Source organism: Podarcis raffonei, chromosome 7 (assembly GCF_027172205.1).
Source record: "Podarcis raffonei isolate rPodRaf1 chromosome 7, rPodRaf1.pri, whole genome shotgun sequence".
In the NCBI taxonomy this organism is placed as follows: Eukaryota; Metazoa; Chordata; class Lepidosauria; order Squamata; family Lacertidae; genus Podarcis; species Podarcis raffonei.
In genome coordinates this window covers 61,157,333-61,173,980 of record NC_070608.1, presented here as the reverse complement: position 1 = coordinate 61,173,980, position 16,648 = coordinate 61,157,333, and the positions used below count along the sequence as shown (strand labels likewise).

The 16,648-nt window shown below is 42.1% G+C and overlaps 1 pseudogene; it reads left to right on the top strand.

Moving 5' to 3' along the window:
* LOC128417753 (NXPE family member 3-like) overlaps nt 1-16,648 on the top strand; it is a 51,356-nt pseudogene that overhangs the window by 31,708 nt on the left and 3,000 nt on the right.

Below are 16,648 nucleotides of genomic sequence, written 5' to 3'. Positions count from 1 at the left end.
TTCCTACCACCTGCAAAAACAGATCACCAAGGAAGGCCAAGAGATCTTGTAGGGCTACTGCCTTGAAAAGGAGGCCCATAAGGGTAAAAAAGAGCAGAAATGTTAAAAATTTTAAGGCAGTGCGTTACAAAAAAATGGATTTTAAAAAGCTCTTTAATCTTCTCAAGAGTATCCCAATAACCGAGACCAGTGGGAACACTGAGAAACTTCTAACCAGGAAATCTTCTAAGCAAGAACCTTCTATAAACCCTTACCCTGACGCTGCGATGGATTGCTTGGAACCCTTAACACCTACCCCAACACCTAACTCCAAGCAAGACATTTTGATCCAAGATCCATGGTCTTACATTCTATCCAATCCCTCTAAGAAGAGAAATCTGACAAATCTAACAAATAAAAACTGGAATCTGGTGCTGTACCGAAAGAAACTCGTTTTATCAAATTATCCTAAACCCCCAGGACTCCTGTCACAAGAAGAGCGTAAAGCCCATCTATTGAACCTTTTAAAGATCTATATGCCGGGTATCCTTAATAACCCTACTGATTTGGCCCAAGTGGAATATCTATACTTCAACGGATTCCTTGCCAGAGCGGTGGTCTCATTCTATGAGGGGAGACTGGCAAAACTAGTATACAAATGTAGAGAACATCTGGAGACGAGTGGTATAAGAATCTCAAGGTACTTTAAAAATGAAGCACCTCCAATTCCACTTATCCCCCATATTGTAAATTTGCCAAAAACTCAACATGAGATTGACCAACACGTTCTAATTGATATAAACTCTGCGGAGGACATCTCCAAACATCCTACTGGTCTGGTTGCCAAGGACTCTCAAAGGTTGGACTCCCTTGGGCCCAGGTATGCGGAGAATCAGGGAATTGACCTTGATAGCTTTGATAATAACTTACTCCACTCTTATAGCGTTCTCCCGCAAGAAGTTCAGAAAGAAATACTTCATAAAATTGATACCCTTTACTTCTGCCTGACAAAAGTGACGGAGGAACAGCTGAGATTACCTAAACAAAATATGCTTGATAGAGACTGTGGTTCAGATTCTGTCCCACGCTTATACCACCAAGAACTGGACCTGTGGGTTGGGAAGGCACCCACCCCTACCAGCCAACTGGTTGTTGTGGAGATGAATCCACTCCTCCATATTCTGGAGGCGGAAACCCCATCACCAGACCCATCTATCATGCACCCTATCTCTGAGGCAAATATGGCTACAACATCTGCCTGGGACAAAATGAGGGAACTTAACGAATCTGAATTAGGCTCTCCATGTAAAGTGCCCCATATGGGTCCACTTACTTGTAACTTTATTAACTCACTCTCTTCTAACGTGTGCAAGTTGAATAAATCCATAGATACCATTGAACCGGTAACAGAACCAGCTGAACCAGACCAACAAATGAGAGACGACTCCATTTTACTTTTAGCCCCGAAGAGTGATCTGGTTGAAGACCCGACAGGTCGTATTAACAAACCTATCCAAACAATTAATGATCACTCAACTAGTGGCACGATACCTGTTGACTTAATTTCGCTCTCTCTAAGTAATACCCCCCTAATTCTACCATCTGGCTCTGAAAAGTCGACTATCTTAGGCCTAACATCTACCTTTAGCGAGACGAGTGACACGACTTTACACCCAAACCACCCCAATAAATCTAAACAGTTGGGATGTATAGCACGATTGCCACCTTCTCAAAGGAAAATTACTGATTTTTTTGAAGCTGAAACTCCCCCAAATTTAGAATCCCATTCCCATATGATCTGACTACCTAACGACCAACCCAGCCACTCCTCGATGTCATTTTTATGCTGGAATATTGTGGGATGGAGGGGGAAGAAATCTGATCCAGACTTCTTAAAATTTGTTAATTTATTCCAAGTAATTCTCCTACAAGAAACTTGGGAAGAGGAGGTGATTGACATAAATGGATACGATACCATTTTGCTTCCAGCTAGCCCCTCTCTTAAAGGTGGACGCCCTAGGGGAGGTTTGGTAATAGCCATTTCCCTCAAATTGCAAGCAAAACTTACACTTGTTAAATCTTCCTCTCCTTACGCGATTACAGGATTGATTTCAGGAGGGAAATTTGAATTACTGGTAACAAATGTTTATTTCCCCCCTGGGGGGCAGGTAGTGGACCTCCATTCCAAATGGGAAACACTTGAAGAACACCTAGCTTTCTGTTACACTAAGTTCCCAAACATTTCAGCAGTCATGGGAGGTGATTTTAATGCTCGTACAGCTGCAAACTGGGAAGCGCTAGGCAAGGCCAAATGGTGGGTCATACCTGATCACCAGAACTTGGATTTCTCCCCCCATATACAGAGAAAATCGAAAGATAATAGGGTTAACGAAGCGGGAACCCTTCTTTATCAGCTGATTTTACGTTTGAATTTGATAATTTTAAACGGAAATTGTCCCCCGGATATTCCGGGTGAGTTTACTCATTTGAGCACACTTACAAATAGTGTTCTCGATTATTTTATTGTTTCCAGAGATTTATTCCCAAATTTTTCTTATTTTAAAATAGAAAACGTCCAAATGAGCGACCATCTCCCCTTGAGTGCCAAGCTTTCCCTAGACTGGCAGTCCATCAAGTCTAGACACCCCATATATATGGGAATAAATACTGCAGAACAAGTGAGAGGAATAAAATGGTCAGTAACTCAAGCCCAAAAATATATGGAATTCTTCCAACAAGAGATAATTCAAACTCATGTTGTTTTAGATTTAGATCTGTATGGGCATGAACAAATTATTAATTCATTCTCTCTGCTTACAGAAGTTCTTATGTCCTTTTTTACAGTACCAGCCATCCAAGTAAATCGGGCCCATTTTAAGACCGGTGCCCCTTGGTTTAACTTAAAATGCAAACAAGCTAGACGACATCTCTGTGCCATTTACAATGAATATAAATCTTCTGGTGCTTTAGTATTACCTAGGAATTACCAACAAGCAAAAACAGCATATAAGCAAGCCCAGAGAATGGCTAAGCAAGAGTGGCAACAAAATCGCTGGCAGGTGCTTATAGTCGCCTCTAGTTCATGTAGCTCACGGCAATTTTGGCAATTGGTTAATAGAAGATCAAGGAGATACCCCTTAACAATAATTCCTGCCCCGGTCTGGGAATCCTTTTTAAGGAAATATTTTGCGTCACCAGATTCCAATACCAATGCTCTTGATGGTGTATTTGATCATCTCCCCATCTGGCCTCTTACTGACCCCGATGAAATCTTGAATTTAATCTCTAAACTTAAAATCGGCAAAGCCCCTGGGCCAGATTTGGTTCCGGCAGAAGCCATAAAACTACATTCCGACTGGTGGGCAAAAATCCTGGCTGTTACTTTCGATGCTATTAATGCAACTGGAAGGGTGCCAAAAAATATGGAAGGACGCTATTATAATTCCAATATATAAAAAAGGCTCCCCAGACGATCCGGAGAATTATAGGAATATTAGTTTACTGTCAATAGTTGGAAAGATATACGCACGTTTTCTGCTGAATAGACTTACCCAATGGGCTGAAGAAAAGAAACTGATAGGCCCCGAACAAGCAGGATTCAGACCGAACCAGTCAACTACGGACCATGTTTTAGTCTTGCACCATCTAGCCCGGAAATATTCTTCTTCAAACCGAGGCCAACTTTGTGCGGCTTTTATCGACCTTAAGGCTGCATTTGACAGCATCCCCAGAAGGTTACTCTGGGAAAAGTTGGCCCGATGGGGAATTGATAGAAGACTTTTATGGTTAATAATCCAGCTGCATGAGGGGTCGACTGCTAGGGTGAGAATAACCCCAGCCGGCGATCTCACAAACTCTGTGCCCATCAACAGAGGAGTCCGGCAAGGATGTATCCTAGCTCCTTTTCTTTTCAATTTATTCATTAGTGACATGAGGATACCATTGGCTGAATCTCAGGAAATCGTCCATGCCCCCCGTCTCGCAAACTATCGTTGCCCATTATTACTCTATGCTGATGATGCTGTGATTTTATCCTTCTCAAGAATTGGCCTCAGGAGAGCATTAAAACTCTTTGTTTCATATTGTAAAACAAATTCCCTCACTATAAATCAATCTAAATCAAAAGTACTAATTTTCTCAAAAAGTCGGAAATCCTATAAGTGGCAATTAGATGGAAAACCTATTGAACAGGTCTATAAATTTCAATACCTGGGAGTTTTTCTCCAATATAATCTGGGTTGGAAGGCGCATATTGCACATATTGTAAACAAGGCCAAGGCCCTATCCTCTGCGCTTTTGCGCTTTTTCTTTTCGGACGGGGCTCTTCATGTTCCATCTGCCTTGAAAGTATTCAAAGCTAAAGTAATTGCAACATTGGCATATGCTGTTCCTTTATGGGGGACCGCAGTAAACTTGATGCCCTTGGAGGTAATTCAAAATCAATTTCTAAGACGACTGCTAAAACTTCCTCAGTGCGTTAGTAACGCAGCTATTCGCTTAGAATTAAAAACTACATCTTTAGAAAATACTCTTTGGAGGCGCAGCCTTTGTTACTGGTTGTCCTTAAAGCATAGGCTCCCGCATCTGTATTTGATCCAATGCCTCTGGAGAGATAATTTTCCTGTCCTAGGGGCAAAAGAGATCCATTCTAAAGTAGTGACCTATGGATTGTCTCCATCAGAATTATTGGAATTGGACCTAGCCACAGCAAAAAAAAACCCTCACTCAAAAACTTGAGGAGATTGACCTACAACAAAACACCATTTTGGGTAGTGGCACTTGCTCACCAATAAATCTTGGCATAGTGCCCTCACAGCAGATACCATCTTATTTGACTTCTTTGTCTGTAGCGGCCCACAGATATGCCTTTATTAAGGCAAGATTTAACGCCTTTCCTTCCAATGTCTTGAATAATAGATTTTCCAATGGTCGGATCTCAGCGGTGTGTGTATGTGATAATAGATCTATAGAATCTTTACAACATATACTATTCTGTTGTACACTACATTCAGTTGCTTGGATCAGATTTTTGTCCCCTTTATTATTGGAAATCTCAGGTGACTCCTTGGAAACACAGCTAATACATTTATTGCAAGATTCTGATCCGAGTAGGTCCCTTTCTGTTGCCAGATTTCTGATAACAGTATTAGCCTATAAAAGGAAAAATGGATTGATTTTGCCTAAATAATATTGATTTATATTGATAATTTGATATTTTAAGCGCTATATTGTTCTTATTTTAATGGAATTTAGAAACTTACGGTTCGAGATGTATTTGATTTAAACGTAATTTAATTTATTAATTTTATCTTGTTATACCTGTTTTGCTGTATGATGTATTGAATATGGGCCTATGGCCGTAATAAACTATCTATCTATCTATCGCTCCCATCCTCCAAACATTTTCATCTAAAAGTGCTCATGCTTTTTCCCCATGAAGACTTCAGTGCCAGCCTGATTGTGATAGGTAATCAGCATCTTCAAAGAGAATCCACAGCAGAGAGCCATACAGAGCAAAAGGGGAGTGTATTTGAGACAGCAATAATACATTACTTTTTCTATTCCATTCCCATGTATAAGAAAACAAATCAGAGGGATGAAGAAATGTTTGCTACTCATACTTCATCCTCTCATGTTTTTTTTTTTCTTAGCAGGACTTTTCTGTGGGTTACTGTCATAAAGCTCAATAGATATTAAACTATCCTTATGGGAGACATATTTGGGACAGCTCTATTACTGTAATATATGGGATTCATAAGGAATGAAGAATGCATATGTATTTTAGGAGAGCATAAATGGGGAGAGAAAACATACAGAATGTCTTCAGATACTGGTGATTCTTCTCCTAATATGAGGGTGGTTTAGCAAGCCTCTCTTTAGGAGAATAAACCTGGCCAAATTCAAAACATACAAGGCTCTGTAATGCCTGTTATGTCCTATTATGGGCTTGCTTTTTTAAACTTGGATTCAGTATTCCCGATTGTGGTCAAGATCTTACTACAGCATTGCAGCTGATGCTTTGTTCATTCTGGTTATTTTGGGGGGCGTGTTTCAGTGGAATATTTCTTTCTTTTTTTAATAAAATATTTATTGAGATTTTGCAAAAAACAAAGGTTTACAAAATAGAAAGAAAACATATAAAAAGAGATAAATAAAAAGAAAACATACAAAAATACATAAAATAGAAAAAAGAAAAAATAAACATACAAAATGCAAAAAACGAATAAGTAAGAAAAAATTAAAAACAAATCCATTTTTTGTATCTTTAAACTCATTAGCTTGTTTCCTTGACCTCCTCGCACCTCCCCTTTTTGTATTCCCATTTACATAACCAAATCAACAAATCCTTACCCTCTTTATCTTTATATCTTAACATATTATAACTCTATATTTTCATCCATTATCAATCCATTTTTGCATATTTTTATTAACTTTGTTGCTAATACCACTTATTTTCAATCCAACATCATTTTAACATTCATTAATTTTACAGTGTTTCTGCAAATAGTCTTTAAATTTCTTCCAATCTTCTTCCACCAACTCTTCTCCCAGGTCTCGGATTCTGCCAGTCATTTCCGCCAATTCCATATAGTCCATCACCTTCATCTGCCACTCTTCCAGGGTGGGTAAATCTTGTGTCTTCCAATACTTTGCAATAAGTATTCTTGCTGTTGTTGTTGCATACATGAAGAAAGTTCTATCCTTCTTTGGCACCAGTTGGCCTACTATGCCCAAAAGAAAGGCCTCTGGTTTCTTCAGAAAGGTATATTTAAATAGCTTTTTCATTTCATTATAGATCATCTCCCAGAAAGCCTTAATCTTTGGGCACATCCACCAAAGGTGAAAGAATGTACCTTCATTTTCTTTACATTTCCAACATTTGTTATCGGGCAAATGATATATTTTTGCAAGCTTGACTGGTGTCATGTACCATCTGTATATCATTTTCATAATATTCTCTCTTAAGGCATTACATGCCGTAAATTTCATACCGGTGGTCCACAACTGTTCCCAGTCAGCAAACATAATGTTATGTCCAACATCTTCTGCCCATTTAATCATAGCAGATTTAACCGTTTCATCCTGCGTATTCCATTTTAACAGCAAGTTATACATTCTTGAAAGTATCTTAGTTTTGGGATCTAACAGTTCTGTTTCCAATTTTGATTTTTCCACCTGGAAGCCAATTTTTTTGTCCAAATTATAGGCCTCTCTTATTTGATAATAATGAAGCCAGTCTCGCACTTTATCTTTTAGTTTCTCAAAACTCTGCAATTTCAATTTGTCTCCTTCTTGTTCCAATATTTCCCAATATTTCGGCCATTTGGCCTCCGTATTGAGCTTTTTCTGAGCCTTTGCTTCCATTGGTGACAAGAAGCCCAGAATAAAATTTAAAATATTAACTGACGCAAAGGAAAGAGGCGGATTTGCCCTGCCAGACCTTAAACTTTACTATGAATCAGCAGCATTCTGCTGGTTGAAAGACTGGCTGCTTCTTGAGAACACAGACATTTTGGACTTAGAAGGTTTTAATAATGTTTTTGGGTGGCATGCATATTTGTGGTACGACAAGGTTAAAGCACATAAAGCATTTAAAAACCATATTGTCAGGAAAGCATTGTTTAATGTCTGGATAAGATATAAAGACTTACTTGAAAATAAAACCCTTCAGTGGAATATTTCTAACCAGCATCTCATCTCATATTAATACCAATAAAGGGGAATGCTATTAGTCTTGGATTTCTTATTCTATGCATTTTTCTTCACTTTCCACTGCAATATTGAAACTGAAAATCAATTTAAGGTTGACAGCAATGGATCACTGCAATTCCTGAACTTTTTACATTGCAATGCAATTTTTTACTAGAGCTTGCAGTACTGCTTCAGAGGGAACAGTTAAAGTTTTGCATGGTTATGTGGATGGGAAGGGGTGAGAATCTGAGTAATATCAGCAGCTACAAGTCTCCAACCAGGAGCGTGAATATATTAGCAAAGCAGTTATGAGCATAGACAAAAGATGTGCCCCGTTTCTTAATCACAGGATTGTCTGTTAGTTTGCCAACTGGTAAGCAGCACCCCTTAGTAGGCTGCATTTTCACATGAAGACACTGGCCCAGTTCACATGTAATGCTAAACCAAATCATGGCTTAGTGCAAACACACAGATCTGTGAGCTCCTGGAGAGAAGAACACAAGAAGTTCCCTTATATCAAGTCAGACCTCTGGTCCATCAAGCTCAGTTTTGCCTATACTGACTAGCAGTGACTCTCCAGGGTTTCAGACTGGTGTCTCTCCCAGCCCTGCCTGGAGAAGCTGGTTATTCAACCTGGGACGTTTTGCAGACAGTGTAGGTACTCTGCTAGTAAGCCAAGGTCCTTCCCCGTCCAGTCTTACTACTGCTGTGCTGGGGTGGGAAATTGGATCCAGATGGTGGGCCAGATCCTCCCACCCCCATGAGCCAACTGATAGGTGAATGGGACTGCCCACCTGTCAGTGGCCTGATGTAATGATGAAGCTGGGTGACTGACACCTGTCAATATTCAAAGGAGGTTCCCCACCACTGACTTAGTATGTCATTCAGACACGGGCTTGTAGTTTGTCTCGTTTCAAACACTGCAGTCTGTGGCCTAGGTTTCTTCTATGGCTTACAGCTCGTTGTTTATTTGGAGGAGACACACTATAAGCCAGGGGTAGGCAACCTAAGGCCCGGGGGCCGGATGCGGCCCAGTCTCCTTCTCAATCCAGCCTGCGGACGGTTCGGGAATCAGCGTGTTTTTACATGAGTAGAATGTGTCCTTTTATTTAAAATGCATCTCTGGGTTATTTGTGGGGCTATTTGTTAACCCTCCCCAAATATAGTCCAGCCCACCACATGGTCTGAGAGACGGTGGACCGGCCCATGGCTGAAAAAGGTTGCTGACCCCTGCTATAAGCCCATGTTCAGACAGCATATGAATCCAAGCCATGGCTTAGCTCACATCAGAGCAGCAGCAGCATAATCAGAGTAGGAACAAAACAGCAGCAATATCTCAAGATATTTTTACTGAGCCAGGGTTTGGTTTAGCATGGCATCCAAACTGGGTCAATAGCTTATGATCGTGTGTGTGTGTGCGCGCACACACACACACACACACACACAAGAGCATGCTGTGGGAGCAAGAGTGGGATCTTGGATGTTAGCATTTCCGTTTGGTTGAATTCTTTTTTAGCAAATCAATTGTGATAGAGCAAGCTAGGAAATTAATCTAACCCTATATGAATTTTCATAACATGACAGGGTCCGGTTAATTTGACTGCTTGAAAGAAAACTGATTAGATTTACAGTTAATTTTAACTATGTAATGACTTCAGTATCTAGAACTCAGTATGCATTACAATTATTGAGAAACAAGTGAGAATGTTGCAGTTCATCTCTGGTACTTTTGAGTTACTTGAGCATGTTGCTTATAGCAGTGTTTCCCAACCAGGATCCATATGGCCCCATGGGAGCCCCCAGGATATTCCAAGGGGCCCACAGGTGAAAAATGCATAAATGGGACGCCACAGCATGAGGCTAGGGGGCCACAGAGGGAAGTGAGAAGTGTAGGGGGAAATCATGTGTGTGTGTTCTTTTAAAAAAAAATCATTATTACTTTTAAAAATCCTGATTGGCTGGCTATCTGCTTCGCCAATCACAAGCGGGTAAGGGGGCGGTCCACCAGGGTCTAGAGCTCCTTCTTGCCATGTGCATTTTCTTGGAGCCGTCCTGGTTTGTTTCTGGCAGGAGAGGGCAATTGCTGAGGCTCCCATTTTGACCAGTAGAGCCAAAACCCCCAGGTCAGGTAAGTGCGGTGGTGGGATAGCAATGGGTAGGGCTGGGCAAGCTGGAGCTGCTTGTTGCTGCCGCCAGTGCTGGACCCGGTAGCAGCCTGGGCCTGACTCTGCAAGATCTTTGAGGTTTCAGACTAAAGAAATGTGTTAACAAGAGCAGAAACTCTTTTAGAGGGTTTTTTGAGAGTGGATAATATTTTTTGAGGGGGAAAGGATCCTCTAAACTCCTGGGTGCCAGATGCTCCCTATAATTCCTGGATTTAGTAAAAGTTAGAATTTAGTAAGGTTTAATTAAGCTGTACCAATCATGGGTAAACTAGGGTAAGTTTACAGTAATGAGCCAGGCCAGCCCAGGAAGTTGACTTCAAGTGGAACAGTAGAAATAAAATGTTCTTCAGATCCAACTAACATTTTTATGATTCTCCTCAGTAACGGGGAAGGATTTGAGAATGTGGTCACTTCTCATTGCATAGATGAGGGAACTGACATGCACTTCTCCATTCTCCTCCTGACAATTTGTTGCTCTGTGGGAATGAGCAATTCTTGCCCTCTAATCTGGCCATTCTAAGCCTAATATTCTATTTAATATGTTTCTCACATTATCTTTCATCTGTTGACCAGGAAGAAAGCCACTTTGGTGCTCATGTATCACATCTCTCAAAATTCCTTTCAATCTGTTCATCAAAATCATTATTTAACAATGAGATTGGCCTATAGTTTTTTACCTGAAGTAACTCTGTATCTTGTTTTGGGATTAATGTGATATAAGCTTCTTTCCATGTCATCAGAATCTTCCCTTTATTTAAAATATTGTTCATAACATCCTTTTTTATAATATTTTTTATAATTCAATTTTTTATAATATTTCACAATAAGTCCTTCCAGTCCTGGCGCTTTGCCTGTTTTTAGTTTTTTTTGTCGCTGATTGTATTTCCATTGTCGTTTTTGGTGAATTCAGTTGGTCTTTTCTATCTTTTGGAATCTTCGGTAATTTATTCTGTTCTAAATAATTTTCTATTTTCTCTTTATTTTATTTTCCTGCTTTGTACAGTTCTTTATAAAATCTTAAGAAATTTCTCCTGATCTCCTTTGGATTTTCTATTATCTTATCTTCTGTTTTTAACTTATTAATAGTATTTTGTCCTTGTTTCTTTTTTAATTGCCAAGCTAATAATTTCCCAGGCTCGTTAGCAAATTCTGCCTTAGCATTTTTATTTTCCATTCGGCTTCTTGATTAATTAACATTGAAAATTGGGTTTGTAGCATCTTGATATTTTGTTTTATTTGTATACTTCCTAGTTAATAATAATAATAATAATAATAATAATAATAATAATAATAAATGATTTATTATTTATACCCCGCCCATCTGGCTGGGTCCCCCCAGCCACTCTGGGCGGCTTCCAACAAAACACTAAAATACAATAACCTATTAAACATTAAAAGCTTCCCTAAACAGGGCCGCCTTTAGATGTCTTCTAAAAGTTTGGTAGTTATTTTTCTCTTTGACATCTGGTGGGAGGGTGTTCCACAGGGCGGGCTCCACTACCGAGAAGGCCCTCTGCCTGGTTCCCTGTAACTTGGCTTCTCGCAGCAAGGGAACCACCAGAAGGCCCTCGGTGCTGGACCTCAGTGTCCGGGCAGAACGATGGAGGTGGAGATGCTCCTTCAGGTATACTGGACCGAGGCCATTTAGGGCTTTAAAGGTCAGCACCAACACTTTGAATTGTGCTTGGAAACGTACTGGGAGCCAGTGTAGGCCTTTCAAGACCGGTGTTATATGGTCTCAGTGGCCGCTCCCAGTCACCAGTCACCAGTCTAGCTGCCACATTCTGGATTAATTGTAGATTCTGGGTCACCTTCAAAGGTAGCCCCACACAGAGTGCATTGCAGTAGTCCAAGCGTGAGATTACCAGAGCATGCACCACTCTGTGGGCAGGTAGGGTCTCAGCCTGCGTACCAGATGGAGCTGATAAAACAGCTGCCCTGGACACAGAATTGACCTGTGCCTCCATGGACAGCTGTGAGTCCAGAATGACTCCCAGGCTGCACACTTGGTCCTTCAGGGGCACAGTTACCCCATTCAGGACCAGGGAGTCTTCCACACCTGCCTGCCTCCTGTCCCCCCAAAACAGTACTTCTGTCTTGTCAGGATTCAACCTCAATCTGTTAGCCGCCATCCATCCTCCATCCGCCTCGAGACACTCACACAGGACCTTCACCGCCTTCACTGATTCTGATTTGAAAGAGAGGTAGAGCTGGGTATCATCTGCATACTGATGAACACGCAGCCCAAACCCCCCTGATGATCTCTCCCAGCGGCTGCATGTAGATGTTGAAAAGCATGGGGGAGAGGACAGAACCCTGAGGCACCCCACAAGTGAGAGCCCAGGGGTCTGAACACTCATCCCCCACCACCACTTTCTGAACACGGCCCAGGAGGAAGGAGCGGAACCACTGTATAACAGTGCCCCCAGCTCCCAGCCCCTCTAGACCGTCCAGAAGGATGTTATGGTCGATGGTGTCAAAAGCCGCTGAGAGATCCAGCAGAACTAGGAAACAGCTCTCACCTTTGTCCCTAGCCCGCTGGAGATCATCGACCAGTGCGACCAAGGCAGTTTCAGTCCCATGATGAGGCCTGAATCCTGACTGGAAGGGATCCAAACGGTCCACTTCTTCCAGGCGTGCCTGGAATTGTTCAGCAACCACTCACTCAATCACCTTGCCCAAGAATGGAAGATTTGAAACTGGGCGATAGTTGGCCATATTGGCAGCATCTAAAGATGGTTTTTTTAAGAAGCGGTTTGATAACCGCCTCTTTCAGCAGGTCTGGGAAGGCTCCCTCACAGAGAGAAGCATTCACTACCCCGCGAAGCCCATCGCCCAGACCTTCCCGGCTAGCTTTTATAAGCCAGGATGGGCAAGGATCAAGGAGACAGGTGGTTGGTTTCACTCATCCAAGCAGCCTGTCCACATCCTCAGAGGTAACAGATTGGAATTGATCCCATGCAACTTGACTAGACAGGACTCTAGCACTCTCCCGCCCCGGCCCTGCTCCCACGGTGGAGTCTACGTCTTCCCGAATCGGAGCGATTTTATCTGCAAAAAACTTTGCGAAATCATTGCAGGAGATCATGTGGCCCCTACTGGGCCCCGATGGAGCAGGTGGTTCTGCTAAATTGCGAACCACCTGAAAAAGTCTCCTGCTGCTGTTTTCTACAGATGCAATAGAGGCGGTGAAGAAAGTCTTCTTCGCCGTTGCTACCGCCACTTGGTAGGCTCGACATTGAGCTCTAACCTGTGTCTGGTCAGCTTCAGAATGAGTTATCCGCCACCGGCACTCTAGCCGTCGCAACGATTGTTTCATTGCCCTCAGATCTGTGGAAAACCACGGGGCTGTCCGGGCTCCATGTTTCTTTATTAATTGCTTTTCATTATCAATTATATGATTTAATATTTCCTCATTTTTCTTTTCTCTGGTAGCAAAGATTAATTCAATAAGTCTGCCATCTTCATTTTGAGATAGAGTTTAAATGTAGATTTTATGGCTACAACATTCAGCTTTCTGTTTGAAGATCCCCCGTCTGTCTTCTCCACTCCCTGCTCTGTGTAATACCTTTTGTGTGTATATTTCTCCTGATGATGAGTTCTGGAAAGCTCAAAACCTTTCTTGCGATTTTGTGACATTTTTGTTGTCCCAAAAATATTGTTCAGCTGTGTACTTTTTTCTTAAGTACCAGCACACTTTCCATTCCTGTTCAGGGAGTGGTCAGAGGCTTTTCTGGAAATGAGATGTCTCTTCTCCCATTTTCTAGCTGGGGATGATGTAAGCAAGGATGATGTAAACAAGGAGACTGTCTGTGAAAGAGAGAATAGGCAGGCAACTGGAGAGGCAGACAGAGTCAGAGAGTAGAAAAGCTAGCAGCAGCTGGGGGGGTTGGCTGTCTCCTTGAATAAATTACTCAGGGAGCAGTAGACTTTTGGGACATCTGTTGGTGTGTTGAAGCTACACCTGCGGTCAACCTTTACATTTGTAAATAAAATACAAATATTACAAATTGCTATAAGTTTCCTATGACCTCCTTCCAAAGGAAATCAAACCGAGGTAAGTGCTTGCATCCCTGGAAACAGCTCACTGCTCAGTGAACCAAGGTGCACATAATAGTTGTATTTGTGTGGTGGAAGGGGTCTCTAAGGCATGGCATCGACAGGTCCCCTTTTAAAGAATCATTCCCAAGCTGCAGATAGACAATGAGGTAAGTTTATGCTCCACTGTGGTAAGCAATTACCAGGATTTGATGTAGTCTTAGGTTTATGGCATCACAGATTCACAGCAACTTATCTACCCTTCTTCATAAATCTTTTGACAGGAAGGAGAGATTCTGAGTCCTTATAAGGCCTGTGAGTAGCCTGAGTAAAACATGTCCCAGCTGAGCCTCAGTAGCTGTGCCTGTAAAAGATTTAGTCCGCTGACTTCATCCCCTGCCCTGTTCTTTTGTATTTTGCCTCATAGGTGTGTTGACTTTCCAGTCAAGGGTGTGATTTTGCTCTTGTAAGTGCCTGTTTTGCATCTCTATTGTCAGGGACAGATGCCAAAGACTTCTTGGGGTCTCAGACCAACTCCTCTTCTCTGGCTTGGACTAATATTCACAGCAGGGGTGAGTCCAGGAGGTCACTTATAAATCTGCTTGTTGAATTTATTCTCTCTTCGTAGATCCTCTATGTATATATATAAAAAAATCAGAGCTAATAAATTTTGAAGCGAAATGTTGGATTTTTTTCATGTGGGATGTGTTTTGCAGTTCCATGCCTGCTGTTTATGTGCCCAGTGTCCCTTCCCACCAACCCCCACTAGGAAATGTGTATGTGTGTGTTTAGGGGCAAACAGAATTTATTCTTAGAGATGTGCATGTGAGTGAGTGAGTGAGTGAGTGAGTGAGTGAAGGGGTGGAAGGACAAAGGTAGGACTGAGATGCTTACAGTCCTCCTCCAGTGTCACCCCAGAGCTTGTATATAACGGTTGCGGAGCCTTGGGCTTTTGGCTCTCCTGAGCCACGTCATGCTTTCTGACATGGGCCAGATGTGCAGCTAGGGTCCCTTCTTGAAAGTCTCAACAGAAGCTTGTGGAGCATGAGGGACTCTTCATCCCTGTTCACTGCCTTGGATCTTAGAAATGTACCCTATATGATTTGTAATTAACTCACAAAGGTCTCTCAGTACTGCCCAAAGAAAGTAAGAATCCCATCTGGCCCCATAACCCCGATCTCTCCAGGGACTGTGGCTGGATCTAAAAACATTTTTTAAATGTTTCAGGAAAATGCGTTGTAAACTTCATAATGGGAAATCACGTTGGCGAAAGATGGGACTCCACAGTGCCATCTGATGTCACAGTGTTATAACACACATAAAATGCTTTTTCTTTACTAACGTAGCTGAGGCCTGTCTTTTGCACATTTATGCTGGTTGCTGTGGCAAAGTGTTTTGCTGGATAATATTTGAGAAGGCAGATTGTCACTGCACTGAAGGGTGTCCTGTCCAGTAATATGGGGTGGAAAATTTCCCAAAACTGAAATAATAATGGTGCTTTATTTTTTCCATTTCATATGTTCATTAGTAATTATATGTGAATGGCAACAATAGTAAAACAATATTACTTAATTAATACAATATTAATCATGCCTGGCAGTTTCAGACTTTCTTTTCTAGCAATAAAATAAATGTCCTAAATTAGAAAACTCTAAGGCAGTATATTTTATTCTGCAATGGAAGTGAAACACTTTCTGATGCACTGTAGAAGCCCAGCTTCCCACCGCACCACGCACCACTTCCGCTGCCACCATGTGCCGGCTCTTGCTGAACTTGGTGGGAAATGGGACCCTCCTCAAAGTGTTGCCACTTTCATGTCTTCTCTGCTGGGGGGTGGGGAGCCAGTCAGCAACCTGCACACAGGAATGCCTCCTCCTCAACGGCCGAAGCAGTGGGCGGATTCAGTGCCACATCTTGAACTTACACCAGGTGGGTGCTTCTCCCCACGACATGGGTAGACCAGCTCTGCACATTCCCTTTCTCAGAGAACAAGTGGGGAAATCTTTTGCTCTTGCATTGTTCATTCCTAGCTGTTTGGGTGGCCTGCTTCACCGGGAAGTGAATGCAAATTCCTTGGGCAAAAAGGCTTGACGCCTGGAGGGCAGAAAGAAGTTGGATTGCTGCTTAATTCCAACCCTGACTACTCCCTGGTAGTGCTTTGGCTGGGGCTCTCGGGGTCCCCCAAAGGAGACAGGAGTTTCTTTACCCAGTTCCTTTGGGGCCAACATACTTACTGCAGAATTCCTGTCCCATTTTGAATCTTGATGCTCTTTCTCTCTTCCTGTCCCCACCCTCTCTTTACATCCTACTGTCCCACGTCTCTCTGACCTGCTAAAGTCCAAATCAGGAGTTAAAATAAAAATGGAAGGGGGGAATAACCCTTCCTTAAAACTATTACTCACATGAGACAAAATTGTCATGGGAAAATGACCTCGCACAGACACACAAACAAACCCATACTACTTAATGACACTGGCTAGTGTGTGCATGTGTGCATGTTTATGCCAATCTCCCTCCAGACCAGATAGTTGCAGGTCTTGCTTCCCTTCTACCTCCTCACCCTTCTTGGAGCTGGGCCCCTCTGCCTCGTCCTGCTAGCTCTTGCTAGCTCCTTCTCAGAAGATGATATTCCTCATGAATTATAACTGCCTGTGGCCCATCCTTTCTTACTTTTCAAAGTGTGTGTGGTGGATAATTCCTGGAACTCCTGAGAGCTGAATGTAAAGCAGAATTCATTTTGTAGCTGTCTCAGAATAGTTTACTCCATATGATAC